The sequence below is a fragment of the Chiloscyllium plagiosum genome, chromosome 30 (assembly GCF_004010195.1).
Source record: "Chiloscyllium plagiosum isolate BGI_BamShark_2017 chromosome 30, ASM401019v2, whole genome shotgun sequence".
Taxonomy (NCBI): domain Eukaryota; kingdom Metazoa; phylum Chordata; class Chondrichthyes; order Orectolobiformes; family Hemiscylliidae; genus Chiloscyllium; species Chiloscyllium plagiosum.
The window spans coordinates 36353721-36368153 of NC_057739.1; the positions used below are offsets into that span (position 1 = coordinate 36353721).

At 42.8% G+C, this 14433-nt stretch overlaps 1 long non-coding RNA gene across 2 annotated transcripts in view; it reads right to left on the reverse strand.

Annotated features, from left to right (window-relative positions):
* Positions 1-14433, reverse strand: part of LOC122564923 — a 36714-nt gene that overhangs the window by 4027 nt on the left and 18254 nt on the right. The window contains exon 3 of one of the 2 annotated variants that reach the window (XR_006316042.1): positions 9632-9848. The exons of the other annotated variant lie outside the window; for it this stretch is intronic. This is a non-coding gene — a long non-coding RNA (uncharacterized LOC122564923). Of the gene's footprint in view, positions 1-9631; positions 9849-14433 lie in introns of those variants that run through there. 2 annotated transcript variants of the gene reach the window in all.

A 14433-nucleotide genomic window follows, 5' to 3' on the forward strand; every position in this document is an offset into this window, starting at 1 on the left:
GCTGTGACTTGCAGTCAGAAGTGTCAGTGGGTGGAAGGTTAGCTTTAAGAAGAAACTGTTATCACTGAATGTGTCCTGGTTACTAGTCCCACAGAGACATCTTCTGAAGCCGCAGATGTCAACCTAGCACCTTCCACTTGCTGCTGCATGCGGTGGAGCAAATGTGTTAAAAGCCTCCCCCCATTTTGTCCTTTAACCTTCAAGAGCACGTACTCCCTTCTCACAGAAGGCCATGAATTAATAGGACACAGGTGGAAGAATTTACGTCAGCCTTTCCTGATTTTCTTCTGTAACTTTAATGGGCATTTGCCAGCAATCCTGAACTATTTATACCATTTCCCCAGGGCTTCAAGTAATGTCTTAAAGCAACTTCCCCAGTGATTCCAGATGAATGGACTTGTGTGCCCGAGCATGTGCACGTGTGCGTATGCACATCCTTATTACAATGATTGTGTGTGTGTCTGTGTAGGTATGTGAAATGCAGGTAGATACACCAACTTTGAAAATGAGATTTGTATCACAGCATATGTGGGAATCATTAACCAGCAGAGCCCAATAAAAGAAGAAAGACAGTGGATCCAGTATGGGATTGAGTGTAGGATCGTGTACAGGATAAAGTATAGAATCAAGCACAGGATCAGGGGCAATATCAAGTATAAAATCAGATATAGGATCAGGTATGGGATTGAATATAGGATCGGGCATAGGGTCAGGTACAGGAGCAGGTACAGGTTTGGATAAAGGATTCTGCCTGTCCTTACTGATGCTGTCTCCCAAATCCAGCAGAACCTGTCAGAGTTAAATTATCCATCACATGTTTGAATGGTTTTGTTGCTGATGTGCAGCTGATAGTTACAGACAATAGACCTCATCCCACAACCTTGCCTTCTGCCTCTGGAAAGAACTCAGTTCCTTTACTAGTTTGCTTTCCAACTTACAATTCCCATTCCTCTGGCCACCCCCACTCCATCCCCCCAGGACTTTGATTGCTGCCAAAATTGAGCTGCTAAAATGCTTCAGTCCCAGCAAGTCACACTGCAGCTCCCACCACTCCTAACACTTCTGCACCAAGTTTCCCAGCTGCCTTTGTCCTAGGTTCTATCTTCTCGAGCCAATGCACCCCCACCACTTCCCCCTTCTCCCCCAGCTCCCCCCCCCCCACCACCAACACCATCTTCTCTCTCCCTTGTCTTTCCAAGGACCATGTCCCTGTGTTTACACAATGAACAGCAGTTTTCCACAGCCTGTATATTATTCGTGGCATCTTTGAGTCAGAGCCAGTAAACAACCAATGAAAATAAATCAAGGTTTTAAAACTCCACATTTGAGTCCACCAAACTAACTTACAATGGCTATTGGGAAACTGTGGGATGAAGAGTTGGGGGTGGGGGGGCGGTTGCGCAGGGCCAGTTTGCTGATCCCTGTCCTGCTCTCATATGGCATTCTGAGGGCTCACTGGCTCATGATAAGGAGTGTGACTCTTGCTGTTTATTTGATTCCTGACTCAGGTTGAAGAAGGACCATGTAGAAGGCAGTGTTACTGTACTGGTAATCCAGTGCCCCAGGTTAATGTTCTGGGATTGTGGGTTCAAATCCTACCATAGCAGATGGTGAAATTTGAATTCAATACATAATTAGCTAAAACGCTAGCCTAATGGTGACTATTTAAAAACTGCCAATTGTTGTGAAAGCCCATTGTCTTTTAAGAAATGAAATTGGCTACCCTTTCTTGGTTTGGCCTACATATCACTCTAAACCCGCAGCAACATAGTTGACACTGAACTGCCCTCTAGACAATTAGAGCAGGACAACAAATGCTGATATAACCAGCAACATCCACATCTTATGAGTAACGTTTTAAAAATTACATTGACAGGTTGCCTATTTATGCTACTTGAGTGGTTTCACTAGATTCTAATTGGGATGTCAACCATACACTGGCCACATGTCCTAACTTCTGTGTAGTCTGTTGTTAGGTAATATTGGCCAAAATGAGTTTGGAGATAGTGAGCATTTAAGAAGAGTGCAATCTGTAAGGGAAGGAAATAAATATCAACTCTTTCAGGTTTAAGGAAGAAAAAAATAGAATGGAAGAACCTTTGGCTCAGTTTCAAGATTGCTTGCTACAGCACCAAGTACAGGGCCTGATTCTGGACCATGTAGATTAAACTGATTTAATCTCAAATTGGTGACTCCTGTAGGCTTGGGCTTTGATGCTACCTCCATAGGTAGAACATAGAACATTGGAGCACAGTGCAGGCCATTCAGCCCTTGATGTTGCGCTGACCTGTGGAACCAATCTGAAGCCCATCTAACCTATTCTATTCCATTTTCATCTATATGCCTATCCAATGACCTTTTAAATGCCCTTACAGCTGGTGAGTCTACAACTTTTGCAGGCAGTGCATTCCATGCCCCTACTACTCTCTGACTAAAGAAACTACCTCTGACATCTGTCCTATATTCATCATCTCTCAACTTAAAGCCATGTCCTCTCATGTTAGCCATCACCATCTGAGGAAAAAGGCTCTCACTGTCCCCCTATCTAACCCTCTGATTGTCTTGTATATCTCAAATAAGTCACCTCTCAACCTTCTTCTCTAACGAAAATAGCCTCAGGTTCCTCAGCCTTTCCTCTTAAGACCTTCCCTCCATACATCCTAGTAAATATCCTCTGAACCCTTTCAAAGGCTTCCACATCCTTCCTATAATGCGGTGGCCAGAACTGCATGCAATACTCCAAGTGTGGCCACAACAGAGTTTTGTACAGCTGCAGCAAAACCTCGTGGCTCCGAAACTCAATCCCTTTACCAGTAAAAGCTAACTCACTGTATGCCTTCTTAACAACCCTATCAACCTGAGTGGCAACTTTCAGGGATCTATGTACATGGACACTGAGATCTCTCTGCTCATCTACACTACCAAGAATCTTACGATTAGCCCAGTACTCTGTATTCCTATTGTCCAAAGTGAATCACCTCACACTTTTCTGCATTAAACTCCATTTGCCACCTCTCAGCCCAGCTCTGCAGCTGATCTATGTCCCTCTGTAACTTGCAACATCCTTCAGCACTATCCATAAATCCAACGACCTTATTGACATCCACAAATTTACTAGCCCATCCTTCTACACCCAAGTTGGAGAAGTCACCAACACGCACAGTTCTGGTTCACACACAAGGAACAGCCATTCATTGAAGCTCCTAGCTCGAAGATAATACAATGTAACATAGTAATCCCAGTTGGAAGGAACCCAGTGGATAAAAAGAATACACAAGATATAACATTCTATGACACACACATATGGAAAAGATAATACCGTTATAAGATATTCCACATTAGAGTAAAAATAGAAAGCATATGGTGCTATTTACCCTTCGAACTCCTGCATGTGGCAAGTCTAAAGTGACCAGTTTTATGATCTGGCTATTAATAGGAACACGACTGGAACTATTAAACATTGTTCCTCTCCCTGCTAACTACCCATCTTAGTTTGAACATAAGGAGGCTCTATATATTTCACCTTTTTTAGAAGTTGAGAGTTAATTTTGGGGCAATATAAAAGGAGATTTTCTTTCCTTTTAATGGTGTTTAACCTGAGCTGGCAATGATTGGGAAGAAGAAGGTGGATGAATATTCTAATGTTGGAAACTGCCCTGTGACGTATATTTATCTCGTGCTCAGCACATTAAAGGGCAGAAGTAAAGCTCCACGTTCCACGTTCCGAAGCTTGTATTTCAATTCCAACTTTAATGAAGCACCAACCAACCATGTACTTTTTCTAAGTGTGAACACAATTCTGTATCAACTTATGTGATTGTTCATACAAGGAACCTACACCCCTGAGCCTGCTCAGATGTAAACCAAGGGAGGGAATTAGCAGGAAAAGGGGTCAAGTTTGATAATTCCCCTTATGTCCCTGTTAATAGATTTGATCAAATCATAAAACTGGGCAAGGGAGGAGATACTGATTCTACCAGTGTAAGGTGTTTCAAGCAACATAAATTAGCAAGCGCAAGGGCATTGGGATATGGCACTTACTGCAAGTTAAGAGACAGGCAGCAGAATGACCTCAGCTTTACACAGGATAGAATGTGAGAGGCATTAAGTGATGCAGCATAGAAATGAATGAGGGTTTCAGCAGCAGGTGAGCTAGGACTGGGCAAAGTAACAGAGGTGGAAATGAGCAGCTTTAGTGATGGTATGCGTATGAGGCCGTGCTAGAGGACTGCAGAATGGATTTCACAAATGTTCCTTTACAGATGGGAGTCAGTCACCTCTGTTCACATTTCTGACTCTAGAGTTGTCATTTGGAAGTGCAAGTTAGTAAAATCTATCCTTGTTGTGCAGCTATTGCATCAAGCAATTCTCTAGTTTCTTTTCATTTCTAATTTATGTTACAAACTCTTTACAGTACAGAGAGCTCTCACACCCCTTCCCCTGCAAAAGAGGAAGCGCTTGGCTGATTTTTTTGCAACTAGATTCCAAGAAGCTCTTTTGCACCTCACATTGCCAGTAGATGTTTATCTCTTATTTTTCAATTCTTCAGAAAGAGTCAAATCTCAAATACAGATCACAGTTAATTTTTCTTCTGCCATGCATAAAGGTTAATGTTATCTCATTCTTGTTGTATTCTTGATTAAACATTTCGAGACCACACATTGGTCAATGTAATAATTTGAATTTTGCGGTTGCTTTCTTTGACTCTTCCAATAGACTGGCCATTAATCACTGATGCTAGTAACTATTGAGTCCTTCTTATTCCTTCTAACCTTTCTTTTGCCAGGATTCCATGAGTTTCACTCCTGTTCCTGAGTTCCTCAGCTTCATGAAGGATTCTGGTGAGTCAGATTCCTCTCTGTCCAATCTTTATTCCTGGCCAATTGTATTGTGCCCTTACGTATATTTCAGGAAGGATGCTTTACACACTTTACAGAAACAGAATCAAGGCACATTAGATATGAAAAAACTTGTTATGAAGAAAGTTTGAAAAGTTTAAAGCTGGCTTGAATTGAATTTCAAGATGGTAGCTGAGATTATGCAAATTCAATGAAGGATTCAAATTACAAATTACAAATTACAACGGCCAAAAATCTAGAGATATTTGGAGGAAGAAGGAATATAATAAAGTCATAAATTAAGTTGCTGCAGAAAACTAACCAAATGGCTTCATATTGTTACTGGAAGTATTTCTGAGAAGATAAGGCATTGCGATTCTGAATGAACACATACAAGTTTATCTATTAAATGGCACAGGTTTGTCAGGCTTAATGGCCCATTCTTGTCTCCTGTTGAAACTAAAATCAGATGGGATGCAAATGGGTACCAATTGACTGTTGATTAATTTCACCCCAGCGTGAGGAGAGGGAAAGAAGGGGAGTTAGGAAGCAAGTTAAATGTTGGTGATTGACTTTTGAAGTAAGGCTTAAGGAAGTTATTTTGTTGAAAATCTAAAACCCAAATGTTTTCTTACATTTGAGAAAAGGAGAACAGATGATTGGTAAATTCCCTGTCACGTATTGTCTGGAGCACCACGTGCACTAGGAGCATTGCTATATGCTCTGCTGGCACAGCCAGGTGACATCCTTGACCATTCTTCTTTGAGGCCAAACTGTGCTTATCCCCTCAACAACCTTTAAACTTCCCTGGAGTCAATCCGAGAGTTCAGGAGTTACATCCATGGAGGAGATCTGATTGCAATAATTTTGGGTGGAATCTAATAGAGGTCTGAACAATGAGAGCTATGATGAGCTCTGTGGCAGAATTGGATAAGAAGTTTGGTCAGGCTCATTTCAAATTTGGGAGCACCTCACTACATCTTTTATGTTTGTACTGAAGTACAAAGTGAGGCGGTGGCAATTGCCAATTGAAGGGTATTATTGCGTGTTAAATGCCTCATCTCATTCATAGTCAACTTCCTATCTTACCAAACACATCAGGGAAACTGGATGTCAAGAAAACAGAAAAATCAGAGCCAGGTACATGGTGATTTCCTCTTGGCACTGGTTGTGAAGGGCCTCCTTGCCACTTGGCATCCAATGGCAATTCTTGGCATGATCCTTGGGCACCAGCCATATGCACCAATTGTCCACGGGCATTAGCAATCAATATTTGCCAACTTCCTGCATCCACCAGAGCACCTCTTTGATCCACTTTCAGGTCATTTAGGACAGACTTGCATTGAAGGATGCACCAGCAACTAGCATTGAAAGGTTGCAGAAAGAATACTTTGCACCTAATTCACGGATTGAATCAGGCTGCATCTCAGTGCACTAGGAGCATTGCTGTATGCTTCTTAGTGCATGCTTCTTAGTGCTTACCTAAATGCTTGCAGCATTCATGCCTTGCCAGGCCGTGTCTGTTAGAGCTTCAGTCAGAGCCAAAGGCTACAGTACTGCTGCATGGATGTGCTGTATTGTGCAAACACACAGACAGACTGCTGGCCATGCTTGTCATTATGGATCTCTCTAGGGTGCTGGGGTGTGGCTTGCTGTATGGCACATTGAGACATGAATCGAATGTGTGTCCGCTGCCTGCGCAGTAAGTACACGGTATGTGTGTTCAACCAAATGGTCAAACTGAGAAGTGGGTGGGGGCTACTCCTCAGTCCAGCTGGGGAGGGGAAGGCCAGAGGCATTTGTGGTAGTGGGAAACAAGGACAATGATGGGGAAACTCAAGCTGTATTGGAGGTGGGGGGGGGATGCTAATGAGGAACAGCACTGGAGAGCGTGGTATGCTACAGGGTGGCAGATTATTGACTGACTGCCATCACAGCCTCCACAGGGGGAGTGTACAGGAGCAAAGATGGGCAGTTACTAAAATGCAATGTTGGGATTCAGGAAGCAGGGAGTACAGTTGGAAGCAAAGTTCAATGTGGTGATTCAAATTAGGCTGTGGGGGGCACAGCGAGGTAGAAGAAGCGATGGAGGTTCACCAGGTGGAGCCTAATTCCAATTTTGTCCCCCACAAGCTGTGTTCCCTACAACCACTCACCGTTATCCCAATATGAAATACCATTGGAATATGAATGAGTGAGCACCCGGGGTGGATAGAGTCAGTGTGAGGTTGAAGGCCAAAGATGTGGGATCCACGTCTATTGGGCATTAGGACACTGAAGGGGCAAATACATGAAGCATTCATTTACAAACTCTAGCTACAATCCATTTGCAATCATTTCTTAACACTAAGGTAATGCATGTGGACTGAACATGCTGATGAATCAAAGGCACATTGCACCAAGCCACTGGTGCTAGTTCAACTAACATTGTCACCTCAGACCATAAGATTATAAAAGTACAAGTAAACCATTCAGCCAATCAAGTTTGCCCCACTATTCACTGAGAGGATGGCTGATATGATAAACTTCAATTCTACACCAGTTGCACATTCCTCTCTAAGCCACACACCATCAAGACTTGGAACCATATTGCCATTCCTTCACTGCCACCGGGTCAAAATCCTGAAACTCCTTTCCCGAACTACATAGTGTTCCTATATGTACTGCAGCTACTCCAGAGACAGTTCATCACTCCCTTCTCAAGGGCAATTAGGAATGGGCAAATAAAGCTGGTCCAGGCAAATAAAGCTGGCCCAGATCCCAATAAAGAATATTTTATAAAAAAACATTTCCTAGCTATGTCATTATTAAAGGTACACTTTGTCAAGGTGACTTAGTGGCAACTCTGATGTGGCTCAAGTGTATGTGGATGGCCCTTTAAATTGGCTCATGGAGCAACTGCACAATGTTTGATTGAGGAATGTGAGTGGATAAATATTTAGATAGAAAGTCAGAATGAAGATAGCTTATCGGCATTTATCAGATTGGCAGAAATGTGATGACTACAAAGGCCTTTGTGAAACCTCAGAAGAGAGAAGGCAAAGCCAGGATTACACGTCCTACAACGGACTCCTCCACTCACACCAACTCAGGAAATATGACTGAAACATAAGTTGCAAATTTCTAAGAAAAGCTGAACAGGATGGAATGCTTTTATTTAGTGGAAGACTGACAGATGCACTGATAGAGGCTTTTAAGGTTAAGAAAAGGTTTGTTAATGTAGATATAGAAGTGATAATCCATACAACAGTTCTAGAAGAAAGTTGACTATAATGTTTTGAACAGCAACTAAATGCTGGCTGTACCAGTCCGGCTCATATCACAAAATCGTGTAAAGATCTGAGGCAAAATGCAGTGGAAACAGATGATTCTAATACAGAGGTATGACAAAGGCCAATCCTGCTTTCACCCAATGTTAAGGTTTTCTAACTGAAGTGGCTATTAGATGTACCAGCCCCCACCACTTCATCATGCAGCTCATTCCATGCATGTACCACCCTCTGCCTGAAAAAGTTGCCCTTTAGGTCCCTTTTAAATTTTTCCCCTCTCACCTTAAACCCTTTTGTTGGAGAGGTGGGAGGTGTGGGGTGGGGAGCAAGAGAGAAAGTTAGGGAAAGAGATAGAAAGAGAGAGAGAGAGAAAAGAAGAGAGACAGCATTCCCACGGCAGGGGTAGTCCAAGGAAGAGTCACTGGATGCAAAACAAATTCTTCTGTATGGCAGAATGAACTTCCCCTGGCAAATCTCAGTCCTGAACAGCAATCATTTCTCAGTTGGCCCTTTCAGTTTTCCTGTAACATGCCATGGTCAGGCTGCCACATTGGTGCCAACTCAGTCAGTGTCAAATTTCAGCAGCTATCTAAATTTGGGAGACAAATCTGACCTCATTTCAGCCAACGCTGCGCAACTGTCAACATATGAGAAAGGTTTCCTCAGATTCAAATCATGATCCCAAGGCTGCAAGTCAGGATCAAATTCCAAAACCATCCCATCCCATTCCACACAATAACAAATCCAGGCAAATCTCTGAGTCCACTCAATCCCAATATCTGTCCTGATGCCAGCTAAATCCAATTCCTATTCAGGCTGAAATGCTCTTGTTACAACATTATAATTTATATAATTCAAATTATTTAGGAAGTAACTTACGAACCTCTTTGGAAAAGAAAACTCTCCCTAACCTACAATAACGAGAAAGCAGGAATATGACATTGAGATAGAGGATCAGACCTGATTATATTAAATGGTGGAGCAGGATTGAAGGACTAATGGCCAATTCCTGCTCATACTTTCTATGTTTCTATAACAATGGGTCCTAATCCTCATTCTCTGAAGAATATCCTTTCTGCAATCATTACTCCTTGTCAAACATGAATCTGCAGGGCTGCATTCGTTAGCTTTCGACCCCACCTATTTTTCTTGAATGCTGCTAACCTGTACTTTTTTCAACAATCTGACTCAAGAAGATTGCCTTCAACCCCTTCCAGCAACCTGTAATACCAATCCCACCATTTATACCACCGTCTAACTCTAATGTGTTGACCTGGCCTCAATCCTGCCAATCCAGCCTCAAACCAACTCGACCTCTAACACTCAAACCTGAAGATAGGTCCACCAATATTGTTTTGCTTGTATTGTGGTGCTTTTGAAGTCACATTAGCCTCTGACTGTCCCTCCCTCATACCCCAGCACCAACCACCTCCCCTCTTTAAGACTGAAAAACATTGAGAGGGAAATTGCACAAAAATATCACTTACCTCGAAAATCTCAAACTCGTTGCATAGAGTCAGTGATCTTGGATGAAGCTGTAACTGCTTAAAGATTCAATCCACGTTGAACCATTATATCTTGTTACTCCTGTTCCTTTCCACCATTGTTCTGACATTTCACCACCTCAGCAAGAATCTCACCTGACGGTCTTATGTATCATCCCTGGGAATGTGATTTATATCAGGTGCTCTTCTTGGAGCACAGGGAAGTCCTGAACTGTCTGTCAGAAATTTGTATCCTTCTGCAGAGAGGGGGAAAGCCTTTTGAGTGGTAAAACCCAGAACAAAACTAGCAGCAGCTGCCAGCCAATATCCTTTGTCCTTCATCTGTCCAACACTACTTACTGTTTGCTTGAAACTTAGAACAGCTGCTTAAGTTTTTCTGTTTTCTGCCTATTGAGAATTTTCAGTCCATACTATTATATTTACCCCAATTTCTTGCAATCTCAAAGTGCTATGCATTGTTCTTGCTTTAAATTGTGCATGGTTGCCCAAATGGCCCAAGATCCCAATACCAGAACGGGAGGAAGGAGGACAAATAATGTTAAAACTTTGAAAACACACATTCACTGGTCACCTTGCTTACCTTTGGATCTCATTGTTTATCAGCTATGGCTCAGTTGGTCACACACTGGCCTCTGAATCTAAAGGCTGTGGGCTTGAATCACAGCAGAGACCATGAGCACAAAACAATCAAAATCAATGTTTTTGTGCAGTATTAAAGGAATGCCATTGTTTGGGTGAGATGCTGAACTTAGGTAGCACAGTGGCTCAGCAGTTAGCACTACTGCCTCACAGCGCCAGGTACCCGGGTTCAATTCCAACCTTGGGTGACTGTCTGTGTGGAGTTTGCACGTTCTCCCTGTATCTGTGTGGGTTTACTCTGGGTGGTTCGGTTTCCTCCCACAGTCCAGAGATGTGCAGATTGCATGGATTGACCATGCTAAATTGCTCATAATATCCAGGGATAGGTGGATTTGCCATGGGAAATGCAAGGTTACAAGAGTGGGGTGAGTCTGGGTGGGATGCTCTTTGGAGAGTCTGTTCTGTGTGGACTTGTTGGGCCGAATGCCCTGTTTTCACACTGTAGGGATTATATCTATCTACGTGAGCTTTCTGAATACAAACTGGTTGTCATATTTCTTACAATAGAGCTGTGACTACTCTTTTAAAAGTATTTAATTTGCTGTGCAACGCATCACATAAAGGTAAGACTTTCTTATTTCACAATCCCCTTCCTTTCCCACTACCCACACTTCTTCATTGCCTTCCAATCTTGATCTGCCTCAGTTTGGATGACAGCTCCACAGGTACTAGCAATCTCTAACAAAGTTTTTCAAGTGTAAGGCAAGACAATGACTGTCAATAGGCAATTCAACTATGAGTGGCAGCACTGGAATGGGACCAAACTTGAAAGATCTGGCCAATCCCAAGCTTTGCTGAGTGAAAAACATCCACAAAGGTTGCAGCACAGTCAGAATGCAGCCATCGGACTGAACTTGGGGAAGAGAACTTACCAGGTATCCTGTTCAGGTCCAAACTGTGTTAGTCTGAATGTGATCTGGAATCCACTTGGGGACGTGAACGTGAGGAGGGAAACCATTTGCTTTCTATCCAGTATCTTCCCTAATTAGCTTGGAGGCAGTTTCTCTATCGGAGTTAAGGGATGGTGCTCTTGAAGCTGGAGGGCCAGAGATCTGCTAGCTTCAAAGTAGGTAACAACTACAGGAAAGTATAAGTGACTGAGAGAACACTTCAGCGAAAAGCGCCTCTCTTAAACTTTTTAAAACTGTAATTAAAAAGGTAGAGCAAGCAGCCAAGCCATCGTCTATAGAGCAGCCTATAGCTGTCGTTCCACCCAGGGAGGAAGGGACCTCCCCATCACATGGACAATAGTAAAATCATATTCAACCTTCTTGACTTACCTTAAGGTTCTTAAATCTGATTTGAATCATTCCTGGCACATAGGAAGATGTATCTTGTTGTTGGAGATCTCTCACCTCAGCTCCAAGACATCTCTGCTGGAGTTCCTCAGGGTGGTGTTCTGGGCTCAACCTTCTTCAGCTGCTTTATCAATTACCTTCCCTCCATCATAAGATCAAAAGTGGCGATGTTCGCCGATGATTGCACAATATGCAGCACCTCAAATACTGAAGCAGTCCAAGCCCGAATATAGCAGGACCTAGATAATATCCAGGTTTGGGCTGACAATTGGCAAGTGACATTCATGCCTCACAAGTGCCAAACAATGACCATCTCCAATGAGAGACAATTAACCATTGCTCCTTGTCGTTCTTGGCAGTTCCACCACTGAATCGTCCACTACCAACATTCTGAGCATTACTATTGGCCACAAACTAAACTGGACTAGCCATCTAAATACAGTGGCTATAAGAACAGGTCAGAAACTAGAAGTAACTCATCTCCTAACTTCCCAAAGCCTGTCCATCATCTATAAGGCACCAGTCATAAGTGTAGAGGAATAGTCTCCATTTGCTAGGATGAGTACAGCTCCAACAACACCCAACATGACATCCAGGACAAAGCAATAGCCCATGATTGGCCACAACAATTCACACCGTCTATCCCCAATGCTCAGTAGCAGAAGTGTTTATCATTCTTAAGGCACACTTCAGAAATTCACTAAGGCTCCTGACTCAGCATTTTCCTGACCCAAGACCACTAAAATCTCAAAGGACAAGGGCAGCAGATACACCACCTTCAAATTCCCCTCCAAACCACTCACATTCCTGACTTGGAAATATATTGCTGTTCTTTCAGAGTCGCTGGGCCAAAATCCTGGAATTCCCTCCCTAAAGGCATTGTGGGTCAACACACAGCATATGGACTGTAGCAGTGCAAGAAGTCAGCTCATCATGATCTTCTCAAATGCTGGCCAGCCAGCAACTCTCATCCCATGAGTAAATTTTTAAAAATAAGCCTAAATGACAGCCTGTCTTGTGAGAGAGAAAAGCTCTCGCCGCTCTGAATCTGCTCCAGCTAAAATAAACTGATACTGGGAACAGGAAACCAGTACTCCAGCTAACTCTGGTATTTTTGGGCTCCATCCACCACCATTCGCAAAACAAGCAAGGCCCCAAAACCTTATGCTGTTTTTGCATGTTGAGCAGGGATAGAATAAAGTTTGGCTGGGGTGCCTGCAGCTGAATATAACGTTTGCACTCATTTTCTGAATCACAGATAAATGGAATCCAGTTGCATGAGATATACAAGAAGGAGCTACTGCCTGCACAATTGTAACCCTACCGAGAAAGAAGGGAAAGATTTAACATTGGGGGATGGAATTAAAGAAAAACATAAAATCAGGAACTTAAAATTTCAACCAGTAATCGCCTGAGACTCCTCAGGGCAATTAATGGGTAGTGGTGGGAGTTAATTAGCAATGTGGAGCCCGAGGTAAATGCAAATTGCCACATTTTATTCAGCATGCTGTCATGTAAATGAGCATATGCAGAGCATGGGGATTGAAATGTTCAGTTAGATATTTCCTTCACAGATGTACGATGTTCAGGTTACAATTACCTGGAGGTAATCAGCTCTAGAAAGAATATTCACTAATAAAGAGAAGAAATATTGCGGTTTGAATTGCTAGGGTCAGCTCGTGAAGCAGTGGTTTAGATACAGGGTTATTTTTAACTGATCGGTCAGGAGATTTTATTGACTGAACAATTGAACTGTGAAGAAAAACAGGACAGTTCCTAGTTTGATTTGCAGTTTGTGCTGAATTAATTGATCGGTTGAGAGGTTGGAAACACTCTGAGTGCCCTGGAGGGTGCAGGCAGGAAATCAGCCAGCTGTTTCTGCTTTGGATCACAATCCACGGTTACTATTGGAGGTAGTGCACATGTAGGTGTCAGGCAATCAAAGGATTAGATTCTCTGGAATTTGGGAATGCTGCTGATGCTCATTGTCAGATGTATACATGAAAATTAGTCGCATGGATAAGAAACCAGAGGTTCACCAATATCAATATAACAGTTGCCATGACCTTAATATTCCTTGTATCAAGTTATTGATGCTTTAGTGTGGGGTCAGTAGGTGGTTAGCTCTAGGTTAAACAGACCACTATGGGTTTATCTTTGATATCCACACGTTCATGGAAACTTGCCTACATACCCATTTTGATGGGTGCTCAAGAACCCATTGGTGAACCTTTGGTTTCTTATCCATGCGACTAATTTTCATGTATACATCTGACAATGAGCATCAGCAGCATTCCCAAATTCCAGAGAATCTAATCCTTTGATTGCCTAACTTCTTACCCATTCTCCTTTGCTACCTGAGCAAGGAAGCTAAACTAGGTTAAAAAAGAAAACCACGTTATGAATTATTAGGTGCCTGAGCTAGACAGCAGCTAGGCCGACATAACTCCCTATGGAGATCACCATATGTCCATTGACTTAATGATACTGCTGTATTACTTCTTCAGCCCACATCGAGCATCACAGCTGGGAAGTACAAAATCAAGAAGTTCACACATTGGCCATTATTTGTCTTGAGAGACAGAGTTTCTTAGACAGTAGCAAGGATGTTCTTAGAATCAATGTGGAGGTGCCCATGTTGGACTGGGGTGGACAACATAGAACATAGAACATAGAAGAATACAGCGCAGTTCTGGCCCTTTGGCCCTCGATGTTGTGCCGATCCAAGCCCACCTAACCTACAGTAGCCCACTATACTCCATATGCCTATCCAATGCCTGCTTAAATGCCCATAAAGAGGGAGAGTCCACCACTGGCAGGGCATTCCATGAACTCACGACTCGCTGAGTAAAGAACCTACCCCTAACATCTGTCCTGTACCTAC